Source organism: Plodia interpunctella, chromosome 24, assembly GCF_027563975.2.
Source record: "Plodia interpunctella isolate USDA-ARS_2022_Savannah chromosome 24, ilPloInte3.2, whole genome shotgun sequence".
In the NCBI taxonomy this organism is placed as follows: domain Eukaryota; kingdom Metazoa; phylum Arthropoda; class Insecta; order Lepidoptera; family Pyralidae; genus Plodia; species Plodia interpunctella.
In genome coordinates this window covers 931,883-950,950 of record NC_071317.1, presented here as the reverse complement: position 1 = coordinate 950,950, position 19,068 = coordinate 931,883, and the positions used below count along the sequence as shown (strand labels likewise).

Sequence of the window (19,068 nt, the reverse complement as noted above, 5' to 3'; positions counted from 1 at the left end):
GCAAACCATAGACCAGAAGATGTTGGTGCAAAAAGTGAAAAGGAATGCCAAGAAACCCTATCAAGGAGGGTTGACCTTCAAAATTTTAAGATTTTTTTTTTTCGCAACCGGGAGCAGAGAAGAGTGAGAGAGTTTCTCATTTATCAATTGGCACGGATTTTATTTATGCGCGTTGAAATTTGAAACGGCACATTCAATTTATAATTATTTTATTAAAAATACATCCTTTTATTATATCGATATAATTTTAATTCAATATCAGAATAAAAATATACGATTTCCTTTTATCATAGAGAGGATATAAACTTTCAATATAAATATATTCTACGTATTGAAGGCCGTTGTCGATATAAAACACAGCATTGTAGAAGCGGAGTGCTTATATTACCTTGCAATGAATTTTAGGACAAATTGCCATAACACAAAATATTATGAAAGAATGCTAAATCATGTTTTTGAATAATACAGTCTTTTATTAATGATTGAAGCGTTGGTGGTGAATGATTAACTTGGATGGTCTCAGGTTTCTATTCTACTCGTGCCTCATGAGTTTTTATACCAATCTCCCAACACAAATCCCCGTGGCCTAATGGTCAACATGCCGACTGCCGACTGTTACATTAGAGGTCCCGGGTTCGATCCCCGGTCAGGTCAAGAAGGAAAATGATCTTTTTTAGATTGATTTGGGTCTTGTTTATCCTGTATATGTTATAGAATATTAGTTGAGTTAGTATCCCATGACACAAGTCTCGAACTTACTTTGGGGCTCAATCAATCTGTGTGATTCGTCCCTATATATTCATTTAATCTTTTTCTTGTTATCGTGTTTACTTGATTCAAATGCGTGCACCAATGCGACGTCACTGACACAAAACCATAGATAAAAGAAATATATTTGGACACAACATTTTCAGTGACGTCATACAGATCTTTCAATATTCACATAGACAACACATATCAGTACATTGTGAGGAGAAGCACATTTTGCAGACGGTGCCAGAAATGAAGACTCACCTGCACAAGTTTTCTTCGCTTCGGCCTTAAATCGAATTGCAGTAAGATGATCTACTGTTACTCACAGTATACTATGGCACTTGCACCGTAAATTTAAGGACATTGTTGCAAGATTTATTGCGAGTTTCTAAGACGTCCGAACGTTTGTTATTTCGGGTGAAGTATTTCAGAATTCGGAAAATTGCAAGTGAAATGCAGAGTAGTATTGTATAATGATATTGTGATTATTTGTGGTTCTGCAGCTGAAGTCGCATTTTACGACCTCGTTGGCGCAGTGGTAACGTGCTTGCCTTTAAACCGAAGAGTTCGATCCCCGATCGAGTCGTGATGGAAAATTATCTTTTTTTGATTGGCCCGGGTCTTGGATGTTTATCTATATTTGTATTTGTTATAAAATATAGTATCGTTGATTTAGTATCCCATAACACAAGTCTCGAACTTACTTTGGGGCTAGCTCAAATTATGTGATTTGTCTTTATATATATTTATTATTTTTTCAGTTACACTCTTGCACCTGCAACCGGGATGACTTGATAGCCGTCACCGTTAAGGCGGTTAAAGTGTCATACTCTTCAGGGAAAATTTGAATGTACCGTTGGAACGGCATCGACACCCTAAGAAGAAATAAAAGCCTTTCGAAGAAGATTCCTTATGAAATATAAATCGAGTGTGTCATGCTCACTCAAATGGTCAATCTGGTAGTGGCGTCGTGGGCCGGGTCGTGAGGTTCCTTCTATTATGGTTGAGCTACGCAATGGCTGTCCCATGCGTCAACTAACTATATATTAAATAATATATTATAATCCATCAGCACTCGGATCACAATCATAACCTGTTTTGATATACCTTTTGACTATGCACATTATGTACTTTTATATATTATTAGAAAAAAAAACATTGTAAGAAACAATAATGGTAAGCCGATCTGGCATGATAAGGACCAACACTGTTCAAATGAGTTTCTTTCGGCATTTCTTCTCAGCAGTGGTCGTTCCGAAATGCCAGTAGTTTGTAGCTTGTGAGAAATAACTATAAATATAAAAATTGACGAGAAAAAGTGCCAGTGAAGGTCTAATTTCTGAATAAATGATTTGAATTTGAATTTAACAAGTAGTTGTTACTTGTATTTGTTTTATTTTATAATATTTTCTGTAATTTGTATGTGTACATAAATCGCTAAATACTACTAATATTAGAAATGCGAAAGTTTGTGAAGATGTATGTGTCTATGTTTGTTAGTCATTCACGCAAAATCTACTAGACGGACTGTTATGAAATTTGTTATACGGGTAGAATATAACCTGGAATAAAACATAGCATACTTTTTATCCCGAAATTCCCATGAGGGAAAAGCTCCTGGGCGCAGTAACACCTTAAACTTGGAAATGAAAGTGGTCGATGTATTTCATTCACAAACAGTTGTTTAGTTTCATTTGTCTGTCTGCCTGTTGTTCACGCTGTCTGTAATCGAATCTTTGTTATGTTTTACGTTATCTCGCTTGTCCTACCGGAGATCGATTCGTATTGATTACCTAGATCGTAAAATCGCAACACACCTTCGAATTTTCAAAACAATGTTTTCAAGTGGACTTCGGGTCATCACAGCCGCATCACAGACATCATTAGGTTTAGTACAGAAGCTTCATATAAAACAGAGAACTTCCAGTAAAAATCGTTGATGTTTATTGATGGATTATTAAATAATAAGATAATTAATCAAACCAGCAGAATACCTAATAATATAATAACTAAATTCTAATAACAATATCCGATTCTAGGAATTATAATTATAATGCTGTACTGCTTATAACCATCCGATCTCAAATTAAACAATTCGATTAATTTCACTAAGCCTGCGGTTTTAACGCATTAATTTGTGTTAGTTTAGTAATTTAATAAAGCGATTAGCATGTGCTTGATTACTTATATCTTACTGAATATATTAAATGCGCAAATTTGTATGTCTATATAATTACAGCTGAAGTCCTAGGTGAACGAAAAAAGAGACAAGACAGTGTTGTGTTATTATTCACTTTTATACTCTTTCATTTTGTAACTGTTATATCTTTATACGACACGTAAATGCTTCCAAATGCCTAGATTTTCATTGCACCGCGTCGCGCTCCTTTACCGCACTTATAGATAAGCTAGCACACTTTGTCCTAACTAATATTATAAATGCGAAAGTAAGTTTGTTTGTTACCTCTTCACGCTTTATCTACTCAACCAAACTTCTTGAATTTTTGCATACATATAGTTTGAAGCATGGAAAAGGACATAAGGTACCTTTCATCCCCGAAAAAATACTGTACCCGAGGAAAATACACGCGTGCGAAGCCGCGGACAGAAGCTAGTGAGTTATGAAATGCATCAACTGTAAAGCCGTTTGAGTCATACATCTCCAGCGCACGCATTCAGATTTATTGGTGTTCCGTATTTATGCAGCTCGGATTTAGATTTAGTACAGTGTTGTAGCTTGTGAGTGTAAAATATTCCGTTTACTGTATGAGTATTTGCTTGAGGATATTGTAAGATAAACGTTTTAGACAATCGCTTGGTACGCGCATAAAACTCCGTTTTCAAGATTGCTCAAAACCGCATTTTTTTACAATCGATTTCGTGAAATTTTTCGTCGAAAACACTGGCATATCGGCCCGATACCAATAGTTCCGATCGTCAGTTACATCTAAAGATTTTTTCAAAAAAGTCAGCGCGAACTGCAGTGCGTTGCCATTGAAAAATCTACATTAGTTTTGCAGGACACACCGAGGAAACACCCATACAAACCCAAATAAAGCTATGCCTTTAAAAGATTTATTAGCTATTTCATTTATTTCTTCTTCATAGTCGTATTCCTCATGGCTGAGGGTCGTGGTCATTACGTGGAATGAAACACACATAACAACTTTCTTGCCATTATTAATATAGTTTTACCATTGCCCTATCCATTTCACAAGTATGCAGGGGTTTCCTCACGATGTTTTCCTTCACCGGAAGCAAATGGTGGTCGATGAAAACTGCTATACATGAGTCAGATTGGTATACAAACTCATGTGGCACGAGCAGGATTCGAACCTGGGATCTTTCGGTCCACAGGCAGGCGTCTTAACCATTACACCAACACCGCTTCATTCGCTTTTGAATCATCGTTTAAGATTGTACTAACTAATAGCGCTTTTTTCACAAGTTTAACAGTCCTACTAACATTATACGCGAAAGGTTATGAGGATGTATGTGTTTAATACTCTTTCAAATGTTAAATTTTTTAATTTATTTATTTCATTCAAACTTTAAAAAACACAAATACAAAAATGCCGTTTCATAAATAAAAATAATCTTCCAACGCGCCACAGGGAGGCAACGTGCCCAGTATACTGGCAGCGTTGCCCCGTTGTATCGCGAGGCTTACACGCTGAGCAAAAAAGCTGCCAGCCCTCGAGTCTCCTGTTGCCTCCACGAAGCGCGTCGTTATTTCTCTTAAAAATAGCCTTGCTACTTATTTTTCACGCAACATCTACTGGACGGATTGTTATGAGTTGTTGTTTTAGTATTTTCTAACAATTATACGAAACTATCTGCGCCCCGGTGCTTCGGTCCCGTGAGAATTTAGGAATAAAAAGTAAACTATGTGTTATTCCAGGTTATATTCTATTAGAGTACCAAATTTCATAACAATCCGTTTAATAGATTTCGCTTGAAATAATAACAAACACATAATATCCTCACAAACTTTAGCATTTATAATATTACAATATTTATAATTTCTCAACGAAGCAATCTCCTCAGATTGCCACTTATCGGGAATTCCGAATCGGATCTGGAGAAATAGTGACACAAACGTCCATAAAGAGCACTAAAAAACGTGAAAAACAGTAGAGAAAGAAGCCAGTCGTGTTGCGGCACAGAAAATTGGCATGGCTTTGAGGCAATCGTCTTCAGTCGACGATCGAGGTTCATTTGTCGACTGGACAGGAAGAGTCAAAGAACTGTTGGTAATGTATGGAAATGTACATCTTTAACGTGATTTACTGTGAACCGTAAGGTCTCAGGTTCGAATTCTACTCGTGCCACTTAAGTATGTGTATTACGAGAGAGAGCATAGCAAAAAAAAACCATCTTGCATATTGCTGAATCACGCTAAATCCAGATGATATATCGACAAACCTCGACAATGTGATAGAAGTAATATAAAACATATGCATATAGATACATACATATAGTACTAGCTGCGCCCCGGGACTTCGCTCCCTTGGGAATTTCGGGATAAATAGTTCCTTATGTGTTATTACAGGTTGTACTTACAGGTTTACTTCTACCCGTGTACCCAAATTTTGTAACATCAACTTTCGAATTAGTAGAATTTTTGGTTTGTGGTTTCGCCTCAAAATAGGACCACTCCTCGTCTATCCGTAGACGTCGTACGAGACGAATAAGGGACAAGGCACCTTGACAAATTTTAGGCAATAGTATTCCCAATTTAAAACAGCCATTCCCATTCCCAATTTAAAAAAATCACAGCTGATTCTTCAAATTAATTGTTTTACGCTGATATCGGGCTTCGAGGCATCATAGCGCCGAATACTAATGCAAACACGCAAAGATAGGAGAGAGCACGTACCTACAGTATTTTCAATCCAAATTTTTACACGAACAAAGCCGAAGGCGCGGCTAGTGAAGAGAAGAAAGTTCCCAGTATGTCCCGAGGCTAAAAGCGGCGTGAATCGTGTTGTTCCGATTGGAATTTATTTGGCGGGAGATCTGCGTTTTAAATGCAATATGGCTTCCCATTTACGTCTGCTAACAATTCATACTGATATTATAAATGCGTAAATCTGTCTATATATTCCACTTTCACTTCTAAACCGATCTGGTTTTGAAGAAATTTTGTCCTCAAAATTTCGAAAGAACCTCATTTAAAAATAGGCTACTTATTTTTTTTTTAGAATCTTTGTCTGTCTGTCTGTTAAAACTACTCGATGGAATTTGATGCAGTTTTCACAGTTAAGTATATAGCGGATGGTTTAACTTAAAATTTGATAGTTTCATCGCGATACGTCGCTTAGAACCTGAAATGTTGACAATAATGGAACAAAATTACAAATTCATTCTTTGTTAAGAAGGGAAATTTACGCGGGCAAAGCCGCGGGCATAATCTTGTGTCAAATATTTTTCGTTTGTTCTTGTATCAATTAATCCTACATCGCGTTTCGTCTGTCTACAGATAATTAATTCATCATACGACATCAAATCTAGTGTTGGGAAAACACTTTACAGATTCTGTTTCACCTGTTCCTCAGAAAATATCTTAATGTAATCTGACAGATAAAATAACCTGCTATATAAAAAGCTGCCTGATATAATTGTCCAGTTAGCTCTGTTACTTTACTATCAGATACTTTATCAGCAACTTGTGGAATGGGTCCTAAAGCTCTTTAAAATCAAGCCGCAAAATTAGTAAAATCAACAAATAAAAAAAAAATCGCTTATAATTAGCATTATAATGTTGTGTACAAACAAATAAACAGCTGAACAGGCAAAACGCTCAGATAATTGAGAGATTTGGAATTAAAAAACATTATATCTTTTTTAAATCCGCTAATAATCCTAAATTATAAATGCGAAAGTAAGTTTGTTTCTTACCTCGTCACGCTCTATATACTGAACCAATCTTCTTGAAATTTTGCATAAATATAGTTTGAAGTATGGAGAAGGACATACGGTACTTTACATCCCGGAAAAACAACCGCTTCCGTGGGAAGCCGCGGGCAAAATCTAGTACCAATATATTATTCAATCCACTATAGATCGTGTTGTAGCTTATATAAATCGTGTGTATTTCAGTCCTCACAGTCTCCGGTCTCGACTCAATCGAGACTTTTTCTCCCATCACTAAATGCACAACAACATTAATGTGAATAAATAATGATCTGTGCATGTTTTCGTTAATTTGTCCGTATCGGAAAACTATTTGCCGAAACAGATTCCGATGATAAAATAAACATGGTACGTATTTAGTGAAAACTGATATGCAATTTATTAGTAGTAATTTGTTGATAATTTAATTTGTGGGTCTGGATTTGTTTATTGGCCCATCCCGGCTTGGTTTGCAATATACATTTAGACAAAACAGATTGACGCGACAAAGGATTTTGTTTTACTATAATATTTAAGGATAAGGACCGATTAAAAAAGTCACATTAAACTATTTTTTTTACTAAAATTTAATTTTTCACAAGATCTTGTGGCATATTTTAACGTCTAAGCAAAATACCCGTCTGCTGTAAACCGTTGAGAAGTTCTCTCATTGGGAGCCGATCTGGGGTGTCATTTCATGCGCATCACAGTAAAGCATAGTCTCGATGACTATGCTAAGCTAACAGAATGTATTTACAAAATCTCAATCGGTAGAATTTATCTGCTTCAAAATTCAGTTGCAAGATTCCACTCGAACATACATATATACATAAATTGCAAGTTAAATAAAACTCTTGTAGATATTTGGTAGGTAGTGATTTTTGACAGGATATTCAATAGAATCAAAAATTGAGTTGTGGAGCACTGCTGTATCGTAAAACGGGTTTTGCATATAATTTAACGATACATTAAATGTACATAGTGTGTGCACGTAATATATTCGTAGCACTTCGTAGCGGCGCTACGACACTACTACGACAAGGGTCCATCACATTGGTTGTCATAGAGCAAGCATGTAAACAAAAGTTCTTCTTACTCCTCTGGCTCAGTGACGCTAAAGTGGATTTTGATCTCGGAAATGAAAGAGCGCCACAGTCAAACAGATGTCTTGCAATTTTATTATCTACTAGCTTTTAGCCCGTGGCTTCGCCTGCGTAAATTTCTCACGGGAAAAGATATTTTTCCGTGTTGTAAGGTACCCCATACGTGTGCAAAATTTCAAGAAGATCTGTTGTATAGATAGATTGTAAACTTACTTTCGAATTTATAATATTAGTTAGGATAACACACTCGATAATATAGAAACAGTAATTAAACGTACAAACATCGTTTTATATTCAGCGACCTAATTGAGCGACAAAAGCAGTAAGCAGCAAGGTAGAGCGATAAGTCATGATATGATTAGTCAAAGATATATATTTACACAGCTTAATTTCACAATCGTAAAAATAAACTGTTAAAACTTGTTTATGATATTGTAATCACTAGTTTATTGGCTGGGTCGCGTTGTATCATGCAGCATACAATTCACTTGGGACGTCGGGTTAATAATTAATTATTGAAATCAAGCGCAAATATTTTGTCGCCCGAATCATTCTGTGAATCAGCTGTGATGTCAAAGTCTTTAGTTACAGAAATGACGTGTCGATAGACCCTTTAAACCTGCTGTTGGTGTTTAGTCTTTGTTCTTAGTTTGTGTAGCACTTTCCAGACGATTTACATAATGGCTGCTTTATAACTAGAAATAGAGTGAATGACAGTTTCATTTGTCACTATTATATGATCGTGATTTACAAATTAATCTCTCTGATGTCCCCCAATGAACCCTGACCGTGTCGAGAAGATTTTGTCGAGATGTTGTATGGAAATCTATAACTATTCTCATAAAGAGGTAAGCGTTTGTGAGATTGTGAGTTTGTATGTATGTTTGAGACGAATAATCTCCGAAACTACCGAACCGATTTAAAAAATTCTTTCACCATTAAAATGGTACATTATCCAAGATTGCTATAGGCTATATTTTATCTCAAAATTCTCACGTGAGCGATACCCCGGGTAATATCTGGTATACTATATGAGTGTAATATAGTCCGTCGTCTATTTGTATGTATATTGTATTGGTCTTTAAAAAAACGGAACATTAATTATTACGTCAATATGAAACTTAATTATCGTTCCAAATTGGTTTTCTTTATAGGTTTTTCAAGTTATATGACAACATTTTAATGGTGATTATTAAAAACTTTGATTAATTTCTGTAATGGCTTTCAGAGTTTGTCGAGAGCACTAAATAAGTTCAGGCTATTTACCGATCTTCAGTCAGTTAAACCTCCGTGGCAAAAAAAAATTGTATTGATATATGTCTCGATAATATAAAGGAATTCATCTCAAACTAAGTTATTTCAATATAGTACCAGTAGTTTAAATTTCTAAATGTGTTTACTCTGCTCATTTTAATCGCTTCTACAATAAACACAAACATCACTTAAGAAAATAAGATTATTATTTATCCCAACTAATACAGATACAGTCTCTCTCACTCGCGCGTGTTCCCGGTTTGTTGTCTTCAGAGCTGTGACGCTCCGAAGCCCAGTTGAAGAAAATATTAAACCATAAACATTTTGAAGATTTTGCTATGCCTTTACGTCATCCCTCTTTGGAAATTATATTGTTGCATAAAAGCTGTTAAGGCGTGTGCCCCTTACTCGCCTCGTACGACATCCAGAATATAGAGTGGTCCTATTTTAGGGCCACAGATGCAGTAACACGTCCTTATCCCTTACGGGGCAGACAGAGCCGAGAGTTCATTATTGTAGCCACGTTCTCACCATAATTATAATTACTTTTAGTTTCACCAAGAAATAAAATTACCTAAATTTCTTTCATAACAAAGTCGTGCTCCAATAAAAATCACATTCATTTCTTCCTCTGCAGAATAATAAAATGGTGAATAGTTCGATCGACGTATTCTGAATGCATAGAGCTGTCGCGCCGCCTCTGTAGATTTCAAAGTCTGTGACAAATTTAGTTCGCGTCTTTATGTCTTGTCTTCTTTCTAAGAGTTTATTATTGCTAACACTGACGTCAGACTTTTCAATTCAATTCGCCTAAACGCTTCCGACATGACTTTTACGACTACCTACCGACATCTAGTGGCAAGTAGTCGCATACGCACTAGTGAACTTAAACTGTCAACCGGTGTGCAGATTTCCTCACGATGTTTTCCTTCATCACAAGTGGTGATCTATAAAAATTACTATGCATGAGTAAAGGGTAATTTTATTTTGGTATATTTGTGTTTTTTATTAAAATTACCAACCTATTAAACTATGATTATCAAGTAACGTAATATTCCAGTAAAAAACAAACAAATTTTGTTGAAGTAAGTACGTGTATGAATACAAAATCTTTACAAAATTGTCTATTTTCAAGGAAAAATAGTTCACTCTGTATGTAAAATTTTGAACTAAATCGTCTTTGTGGGAAAAATGAATCTGTCAAAGAGAATGTAATATCTTTGGGTGAAAAGATTATGGAAAATGACACAGATGGTTCATGCCCGCGACTTGGTTTGTGCGAAAAAGCCATTTTCGAGGTAAAAATGTCTTGGCTCCTCAACTGAATTGATCAGGGATATTTAGTTTAACCGTAATTATTTTCCTTTAATATCTCCTATAGACGACCTCGGTGGCGCAGTGGTAAAGTGCTTGCCTCTGAACCGAGAGGTCCCAGGTTCGATTCCCGGTCGGGTCATGATGGAAAATGATCTTTTTCTGATTGGTCCGTGTCTTGGATGTTTATCTATGTATGTATTTGTTACAAAATATAGTATCGTTGAGTTAGCATCCCATAACACAAGTCTCGAACTTACTTTGGGACTAGCTCAACATATGTGATTTGTCCTAATATATTTATATTTATGTACAGACATAGTCCACTTACAGTTTTATTATATGTATAGATTTTCTTGTTCTCGCTAAAATATAATTAAATCTCTTTCTGAATCCAATATTTGTGACGTCACTAGTGCTTTTTGTCATACAAATCCCATATGTGGGGTTCAATGGAGAGGATTTTAGTTTAGAGAGATATTTGAGATTTAGTGAAAAATTGGATGTGGAAACTGTTTTAATTAAATTTAGCGCAACATGCAAAGGGCTATGTTTTCATTATAATAAACGTCTTTAAATCATGTACACGACGTGAGAGAATTGCAAGTGTACATTTAGTAAGTAGAACTCTAGCTATTACAGTTTAAACTTTCAATATCTATTAAGTGTGATTTTTTTTTAAATATATGCGAATAAGGTTAATTGTTTTCATTCCATGTGATCAATCAACTATTTAACAATCTAAATACAGCCTCTCAATACCACCTAAGCGGCACCTAAACGCTTGGAACGCCACATATATTTTTTGTTTTCGACACATGGAAAAAGTATTAGATACGACTTGAGAGCAATAACCCTATCCTAAGTAATATTAATGCGAAAGCAAGTTTGTTTGTTACCTCTTCACGCTCTATCTACTTAACCAATCTTCTTGAAATTTTGCATACGTATAATTTGAAGTATGGAGAAGGAAATAGAGATACCTTTCATCTCGGAAAAATAATTGTTCCTGTGGGAAATTTTTCTGCGGGCGAAGCCGCGAGATTTTGCTTTTGCAAGTTTCTAATAAAGACTGAACACTTCACTAGCCCAGCTTCAAGTCTAACTAATCGTGCACCTGGGATCTCACCTTGACCTTTATAAGCATTTGCGGAGAAATTAGGTTCCGTAGGTCGTCTCAGCGATGTGTTTATGAGAAGATTCTCAGTTCAATTAGAATATTTAAGAAAGGATTATTTAGACGATTTGGTATTCTAATATCATCATTACATATATTTAAAAAATTGCCCACCACGTTTGTCTGTTTCTAAGCTTTTTTTTAAACAATGCCACGGATTTTGATGTAGTTTTCACTGTTATTTAGACAATGTATTCCCGAATGTTTATGTAAATTAACACGAAGTGCGAAGCGGGTCCAAATCGATAGTTTATAATCTTAAAATTATTTGGCTTATACTAACGATCTTTAAGTATATATCAATAAAAATTACATTAATGTAATCCATTGATACAAATATGAGAATTCGTTTCTGAAATTATATGGATTGACAATATTACTGAAAAAAACGGGTCTGTCTCGTTTGTATGTCTGTTTATTAATTATTATTTTCACCTATTTTTCAACGTCACTCCAAATTTCATGACGATTCATCATTATCATAAGTATGACCAAATGTTGCTCGGCTAAATGGATAGGGCTCCCGACTAAGGACCTCTTCTTTACTAAACGGGTATGATTTCTGTCTCGTATTAAAAAATCTGTAAAAGTTTGTGTCAAAAATGATATTCGTAACTTGTTCATGATTGAGACATTATGTCTTTGCATAGCTGTGTGCTGTGTAAAAAATGTTTCAATCAAGAATCAGCTGTAGTTTTTTTCAGTGGTATTTCTTACGCTTTTAGTGTCTATTTCCAGTGTAAAATCTTAAATTATTATTTAAATAACGCTAAATATAGCGATAGTTAAAGAATAATTTCGATTTTAATACCCCGTTCCGAGAAAAACAAATAAAAACCCCAATAAAATCAAACGCGTATACGAATAGCGAATTCATATCCACACTCGACAGTCATAGGAAAAGTTGTGACATGAATCGTCGCCGAAGTTTGATCGTAAGAAAATTCACAGAGTGAGAAAAACATATAATTTACCTATTTACACTATTCTGCCTTTGTATATCGTAGCAATCCCTCGGACAAGAGATTTTCACAGGCGGTTTGAACTTCTCTACCTATTATCTCCTTAACATTCCGGACAGAACAATTTTGTAGACCATGCATGCTATATATACCTTTCGATGTATTTTTGTTTTTTCACAATTTTTTCTTCCTTACCTAAGCAGGTATGTAGGTACCTTTATGATACAGAGAAATCAAGCGATTTCTCTGTATCATAAAGTCTACAAATCCATCAATGATAATAATTGTCTACAAATCAACTTGGAGCAAAAATACATTTTTTTTTTGTAAAAAATACATTGTATGGTTTGTAATACGATAACTATCGAACCGTTGGTCTGATTTTTATGAAATTTAAAAGATTATTTTTAAGTTCGCGAAGCAACAAAACTAGTTAAATTGTTTTTGAAATATACACATTGTAAAAATTTATTGTGCTCGCGAGGTTATTTCGCGGGCATAGTAGTAGAACCAAATATCAATTATCACACAATCATACATAAATTTTGGATAAAAATTTATAGTATCAACTGATTCCCAATTATTCTTTCTTCATAGTCGTAATCCTTATGGCTAAGATTCGTGGTCGTTACGTGAAATATAACACACACAACGACTTTCTTGGCATTATTTAATGGAGTAGTTTGCCATTGCCTTCTCCACTTATAAGACTAGAGAAACTGTTTTCATTACATTGTAAAATCTTTATTCAACTCACGATAATAATACATCCATACATATCCACAACATTCTTCGTCATAAAGGTTAAAATCACTTATTAACTTCATATGTTTTTTAATCAAAATTGTATAATCCCCTTCTATTTTCTGTTTCATTATTATTCATAGAAAGCGACGTCAAATAAACAGAAAATAATATTTAAATATTGACGTCAGCATGGACTGCGATAAACCGGATCTTTTCTCGTTTCATCGCGAGCTTCGAGCTTCCGGAGCTTTTGGCATCGAATGCATTGTTTTTAGAAACGTCGATGCGAATAAAAAAAAAATGTTTGAAAAGTGGCACATTAGTTGCGAAAGCTAGTGTTGAAAGGAAAAAGAGAAACTCCGATGTGAAAATCGTTTTTATTTTTTTCTTGCGTTATAAAATGTTCGAATCTAAATCATTAGTTCGGAAATTATTAACTTTTTCACGTTAAAAATATTACCTGTATACCGTAATTTGTCAAAAAGCTACAAACTATTGATAATAAAATAATTTATATTATGTGTAATATTATGTAGGTATATAGTATTGGATATTTTGTAAACATTTTTTTTTTCAATATAAATCGTATTGTAATATGACAGATTAACTACTAAATAAATCTACATGAAGTAAAAAGCCACAGACAACACTTGTGAAATACAATTTGTAAACCAATATGATTATTGTGATGGTGAAAAAATTTACCTGATTTCGAAAATCCACAATTTTTGAAATGATTCGTAGAAATAAAATCATTGTGTATGTTAATAATTTATATTAGTGTATTCTTTGCAACATTTCATCTGTAACAAAATTCCCATCTTATACAATGAACAAAACAGCTACAAAAATATTCAATCCAATAATTTATTTAGAATTGAACAAATTTTTTTTAACACACATCAAATTACGTTGAATATTAAAAGTTACTCTCATCTCAACATGTTCCTGATTGTGTTCGGGGTTGTGAAGCCGCGAAGCCCGGCCGGTTCAGCGTGAAAAAACCATTAAAACTTTCTTTTCATTCGTTTGTCATTTCACAATCCGCCGCCTGAATTCAACCCTCCTTGGGAATCGAAATCTCAACTGCCTCTGCCTACCAATGGAAGTTACAAGATGGTTGTGTGTATATCTCTTTCATTTGAGCGATTTCCCGGTTGCTACCTCAGCCGTTGAGCACAGCCCAGCCCAGGATATGCTTCCTACTCACTCGTCTCCGCCTTGCACGGTTATCGGCATCCCAAGTTATACCATTTGTTGTGTGTACGTACGTATTCTATATCTAGTAATAAACAACAATCGTTGACATAACTACCATCACAACAAAAGTTATCCAGTGCACATATCAAGAGGCCGAAACTCAATCTGGGCGCATACAACTAACTTCGTGTTTGGGACATTACCATTGTTAACAGGTCACTTGTGCCACGATAAGGTGTGTATTTATATTAATCACACATATATTTTACGGCGCGTTTGTAGTTTTGAAACATATAATTGAACCTATAATAAGTCGTAAAAAGCGCCATGAAGGCAAAGGAAAAGTAACATGTGGTCTAATTTCTGAATACATGTTGGTTTCGATTAAAAATACGACTATCGCTCTAGCATTAGTTTGTATATTCTTCTAGACTGACCAGTGAAGAATAAACAAACGAATGATATATACAAAGAGTCAAACAAACTTCTTAAAAACGTATCTAAAATGGTCAAAACTTGTTAAGGGAAAACGGTAACTTTTCTCCGAAATAAACATCACTTCTCGCGAGCATCGAGAACACGTAGTAGGGCCACAATAAAGCTGATTTCACGCTTTCACAAGACCCACATGGCCACCTACAGACGCCGTCATGTTGACTCCAACTTTCCTTGCGGTTTGCTCGACTGTATAGACAAGTGAATTATAAGTTGAGGAAACAGTGACTAGGGAATAACTTTAGTATATCACTACATACATATATCTTCGTGTGAACTTCGTCAGAATAATGAAGAATATTCCTTTTACATGTTGTAAAACTTTGGCAGATATTTAAGTGTGCGAGGAGAAAACTGTGTGTTAAAGTTCTAGATCAAATAGAAGCTACATTGATGTTGTCCTTTGAAGTGATTCAATTTTATTGTTAGGTAAAAATGCTATGTAAAAGTGGAGTCTCCTGGGTACAGGCACAGGCACAGCCATTCCAAAATGTGTGTTGTTAACATTATCAAATCTTTGTACACTTGCGTCTGAGTCGTACTCTGCTCCGGGTTGACGCAGAATTTATATTTTGTACCCTTGTGTTACAATGACATGATATATGATAAGATTATATTTCCTACGTGATACTCTAAGTGATGCAGGCGTCCATATGCTGCGGTGACCATTACCCGTGAGGTGGGCCATATGTCTGTTTGCTTGCTCAGTACTCAGTGTTATAAAAAAGAGAATCACACAAATAAAAGGAACAAAACTATGTAACTGACCGCTAATGAACAAATGGCAGGGTCGGAGAGCCAATCAGAAGATAGGAAATGTCCAATTATCTAATCAAGAAACTCGAGTGTGTATAAACGGTTTCAAGGGTAAGAAAGACAATGTATTTACAAGGTAAGGGAGAAGTTCGGGATTGTATATCACTTCTCACTATCGAATCGATTCTAGAGTGAGACACAGCGAACCAATCACATTGCGGTGTGGTTGTCGTTGCATCACAGTGGCGCACTATGATTGGTTATCTGCGTGTCACTGTGAATCGATTTGATGGTAAATAACTTGTGGTGTAAATAGCAAAGTTGCGCTACACACACTCTGAGTTATAAGATGTTTTCCTTCGCCGTAACGACTAGTTAGTAAACTCATATGAGTCAGGTTGGTATCTGATATCGAAATTAAAACCTTTATCCGCTGCATTTAAATTAAAAAAGAATATAATTTTGTAATTATTGATAATTCGCAAATAATGATTAAAATTACGGTTTTAACTGTTATTAAACAAATGAAGGCATGAATTCCACTCTATATAGTAAGCTGTGTTTCAGCTAATTATCATAATTAATACCTTTACGACAGCAATTTGTTATTCCCCTCGGAAAACCGAATTCAATAGCTACAAACCGGATCTAATATTGAAGTGAATACTTCTTAGGCGACGTTGTGCACTTTTTTTGATGAATAAAAAATGACCTGGTGGAAAATTGGTAAGACGTCAAAAATGTTGATATTCCAACGGCCAACACTCCCCGGAGTGCAAGCCGTTTTTATTTATAGAAACAATGAATAATATCACATAATCGTATCTATACTACTATTATTATAAAGAGGTACTTAAGCGTTTGTGACTTTGTGAGTTTAAAAGTAAGAAAAAGGACTATCTTGAATAGGACATACATTTTAGTTTACTAGAAAAGTCACGCGGGAGAAGCCTTGGATAAAAGCTTGTCAATTCACACAATATGTAGTCGTATGTCACACTGTCTATCTTAAGGGCCACTTAAGGCCCTCAATGACGCAATAGCCACAGAATGGAATCTTGTAACAAATATTTACTCAATATATCATATTATAGATCCTTATAAGCCAATGCTGGACACAACAGGCTACTTTATTTTCATATGGTACTAAGATCAATCATATTGATTTATTGCTTTCACATTGAGAGCAATAGTTTAATATGCCGATAGTCTTTAATCGATATATAGTGCACCCGTCTCAGATACTTAACGAATGAGGAATGCATTGTGTCTGGGATACATCACTAGAATAGTTTTATGCGTGCCAATGGTCTGTGAACTAGGGATGCCGACGATGGAGTGAAAGTGGAGATGAAACAATAGAAAATTGGACTAAATACTTCGACGCTCAAAGGCTGCGAAAGAAACCGAGAAAAGGGTTATTTCGCAGCCGTTGAGAGCTCAGAGCGTTTCGCCAATTTTCTTCGGGAAGGAATCATTTCCAAAATCAATCATTCATAAAACTGACATTACCACAGTACAGATTAATGATTTTAAAGACAGTAAAACGAATTGTTGTCTTTGTTAAAATTTGAAAAATGGTAATGACTGCGCAGCCGCCGCGTTCGAAACGCTCTGTGAAACACCCAAAACGCTCAGATGAAAGACAAAGAGAGCGAAAAACCATTTCTATGTAGTTATACAAAACAGAAAAAATAGAAAACTGCCACCCCACTTTGTGCCCTAAAAAACCCTAAAACAAGTGGACCGTACACTAAATTGGGCAAACACAAAATGTGTACAAAATATTTGTACACTTCAAAAGCTAGGTCAGTTTGATCAAATATTATAAGAGCAGGAATATTCTAGGAAGGTTATGTACGAAATTTTTCCCTCGGCGAAGAAATTCCTCGGGAACTCAGTGAGACGTAAGGGCCGCGACCTTCAGGGGGAGTGAAATCGATTCAGACTATTTTTAACCCCCTGTAAAAAAGGGATGTTGTAAGTTTTACACGTGTTTCAAATTTGATTATCTCAAAAACGGGATTTAATAAAAAGTGTGAATCATGTAAACAAAAAAGGTAGGCATTTAAATATCCATACACAATAAATAAATATCACTTCAATTTACTAGTTTTATACTGTTTTATTACAGTGATACTTTTTCACTAATTATTTAATTATTATATTTCGTTTTTATCTGTTTTTACCTGCAATTGAATGTTCATCGTACAGTCACTCATATCAAGTTTCACTGCATCTCTAGGCCGCCGAGGTGACGGCGTCGAATTTGCAATTAATTCAGACAGTATGATATGCAGTCGACAGTACCAACAAATTCTCACTTGGCTTATTCTCATTCACGTGTTTGTGTACATATGCAAACCACTGCATTAACATAGCTACAGTGGCCATCTTGATTATGACAAATCTTATTACGGTGCTAACTTGTTGAATACATTAAACTAAGGTTATATTGAACTACTGGAAACTTATATGACAATTTGCTTACAAGGAAGTTTCCCACAAATTATTGAAATGTATAATTAATGTTTACCCAATAAACATTTTTATTTTTATTTATTTTATTTTATTTTAACATTAGTGGTTATTTAGCGGACCTTGGCTTCCGATGCGTCAAGGCTGAGGAAGATACCGGAAAAGCGATGGATTGATTTGCCCGCTGTTTCGCTTGCATAAAAAAATAAAATTATTCTGTGAAAATCTATAAAAAATCTTGGTATCTAATTTCTAGGTCTATCGTAGGTATGTTATTTATAATGAAATTTTATAATTACTAGATGTTGACCGGGGCTTCGCTCCCGTAGGAAATTTGAGATAAAAAGTAAAATAATTTTTGAAATCGAAATTATTTGTTTTTTTTTTTACATTAAAATTAATTTAAGATAGATTTTGCTCGCGGCTTCATCCGCGTGAATTTCTCAGCAAAAACATGATTTTCATACAAACTTTCACCTCCCATTATAGACAAATGGGGGATGATTTTTTTTTTTTAAAGTAGCCTATGTTTTGAACTATGCATACCAATATTTCATTAATCAGTCCAGCGGTTTAGCCGTGAAAGCGGAACAGATTGACAGACTTTTGCATTTATAATATTAGTATTGGATTAAGAAAAAAAATATTAAGTAGTTTCTAATTTCAGACATCGTTAAGTGTTGCGTAGTGCTCGGCACGCGCGAGGGGTAATCATGTGAATTACTAGTAAACATTTTTATGTATTAAATGTTTATTTTGTTTGTTATTTGTAGTGGATAGATAGCATGCTCCATATATTTATATATATTTGAATACCTATATTCGGTAAAACATAGTAGTTTTAATTAATTCTAACATCAATTTGTATATTTGTACTTATGATTTTGGCAAATAAATAGTTTCTCTCTTTCTCTCTTTCTCTCACTTTCTCTCT

The 19,068-nt window shown here is 34.9% G+C and overlaps 2 protein-coding genes across 3 annotated transcripts in view; one reads left to right on the top strand and one right to left on the bottom strand.

The window, feature by feature from the left end:
• LOC128680515 (coiled-coil domain-containing protein 63-like) overlaps window positions 1–19,068 on the top strand; it is a 410,628-nt gene that overhangs the window by 215,115 nt on the left and 176,445 nt on the right. The gene's annotated exons all lie outside the window — the stretch shown is intronic.
• Octalpha2R (alpha2-adrenergic-like octopamine receptor) overlaps window positions 1–19,068 on the bottom strand; it is a 398,792-nt gene that overhangs the window by 235,069 nt on the left and 144,655 nt on the right. The gene's annotated exons all lie outside the window — the stretch shown is intronic.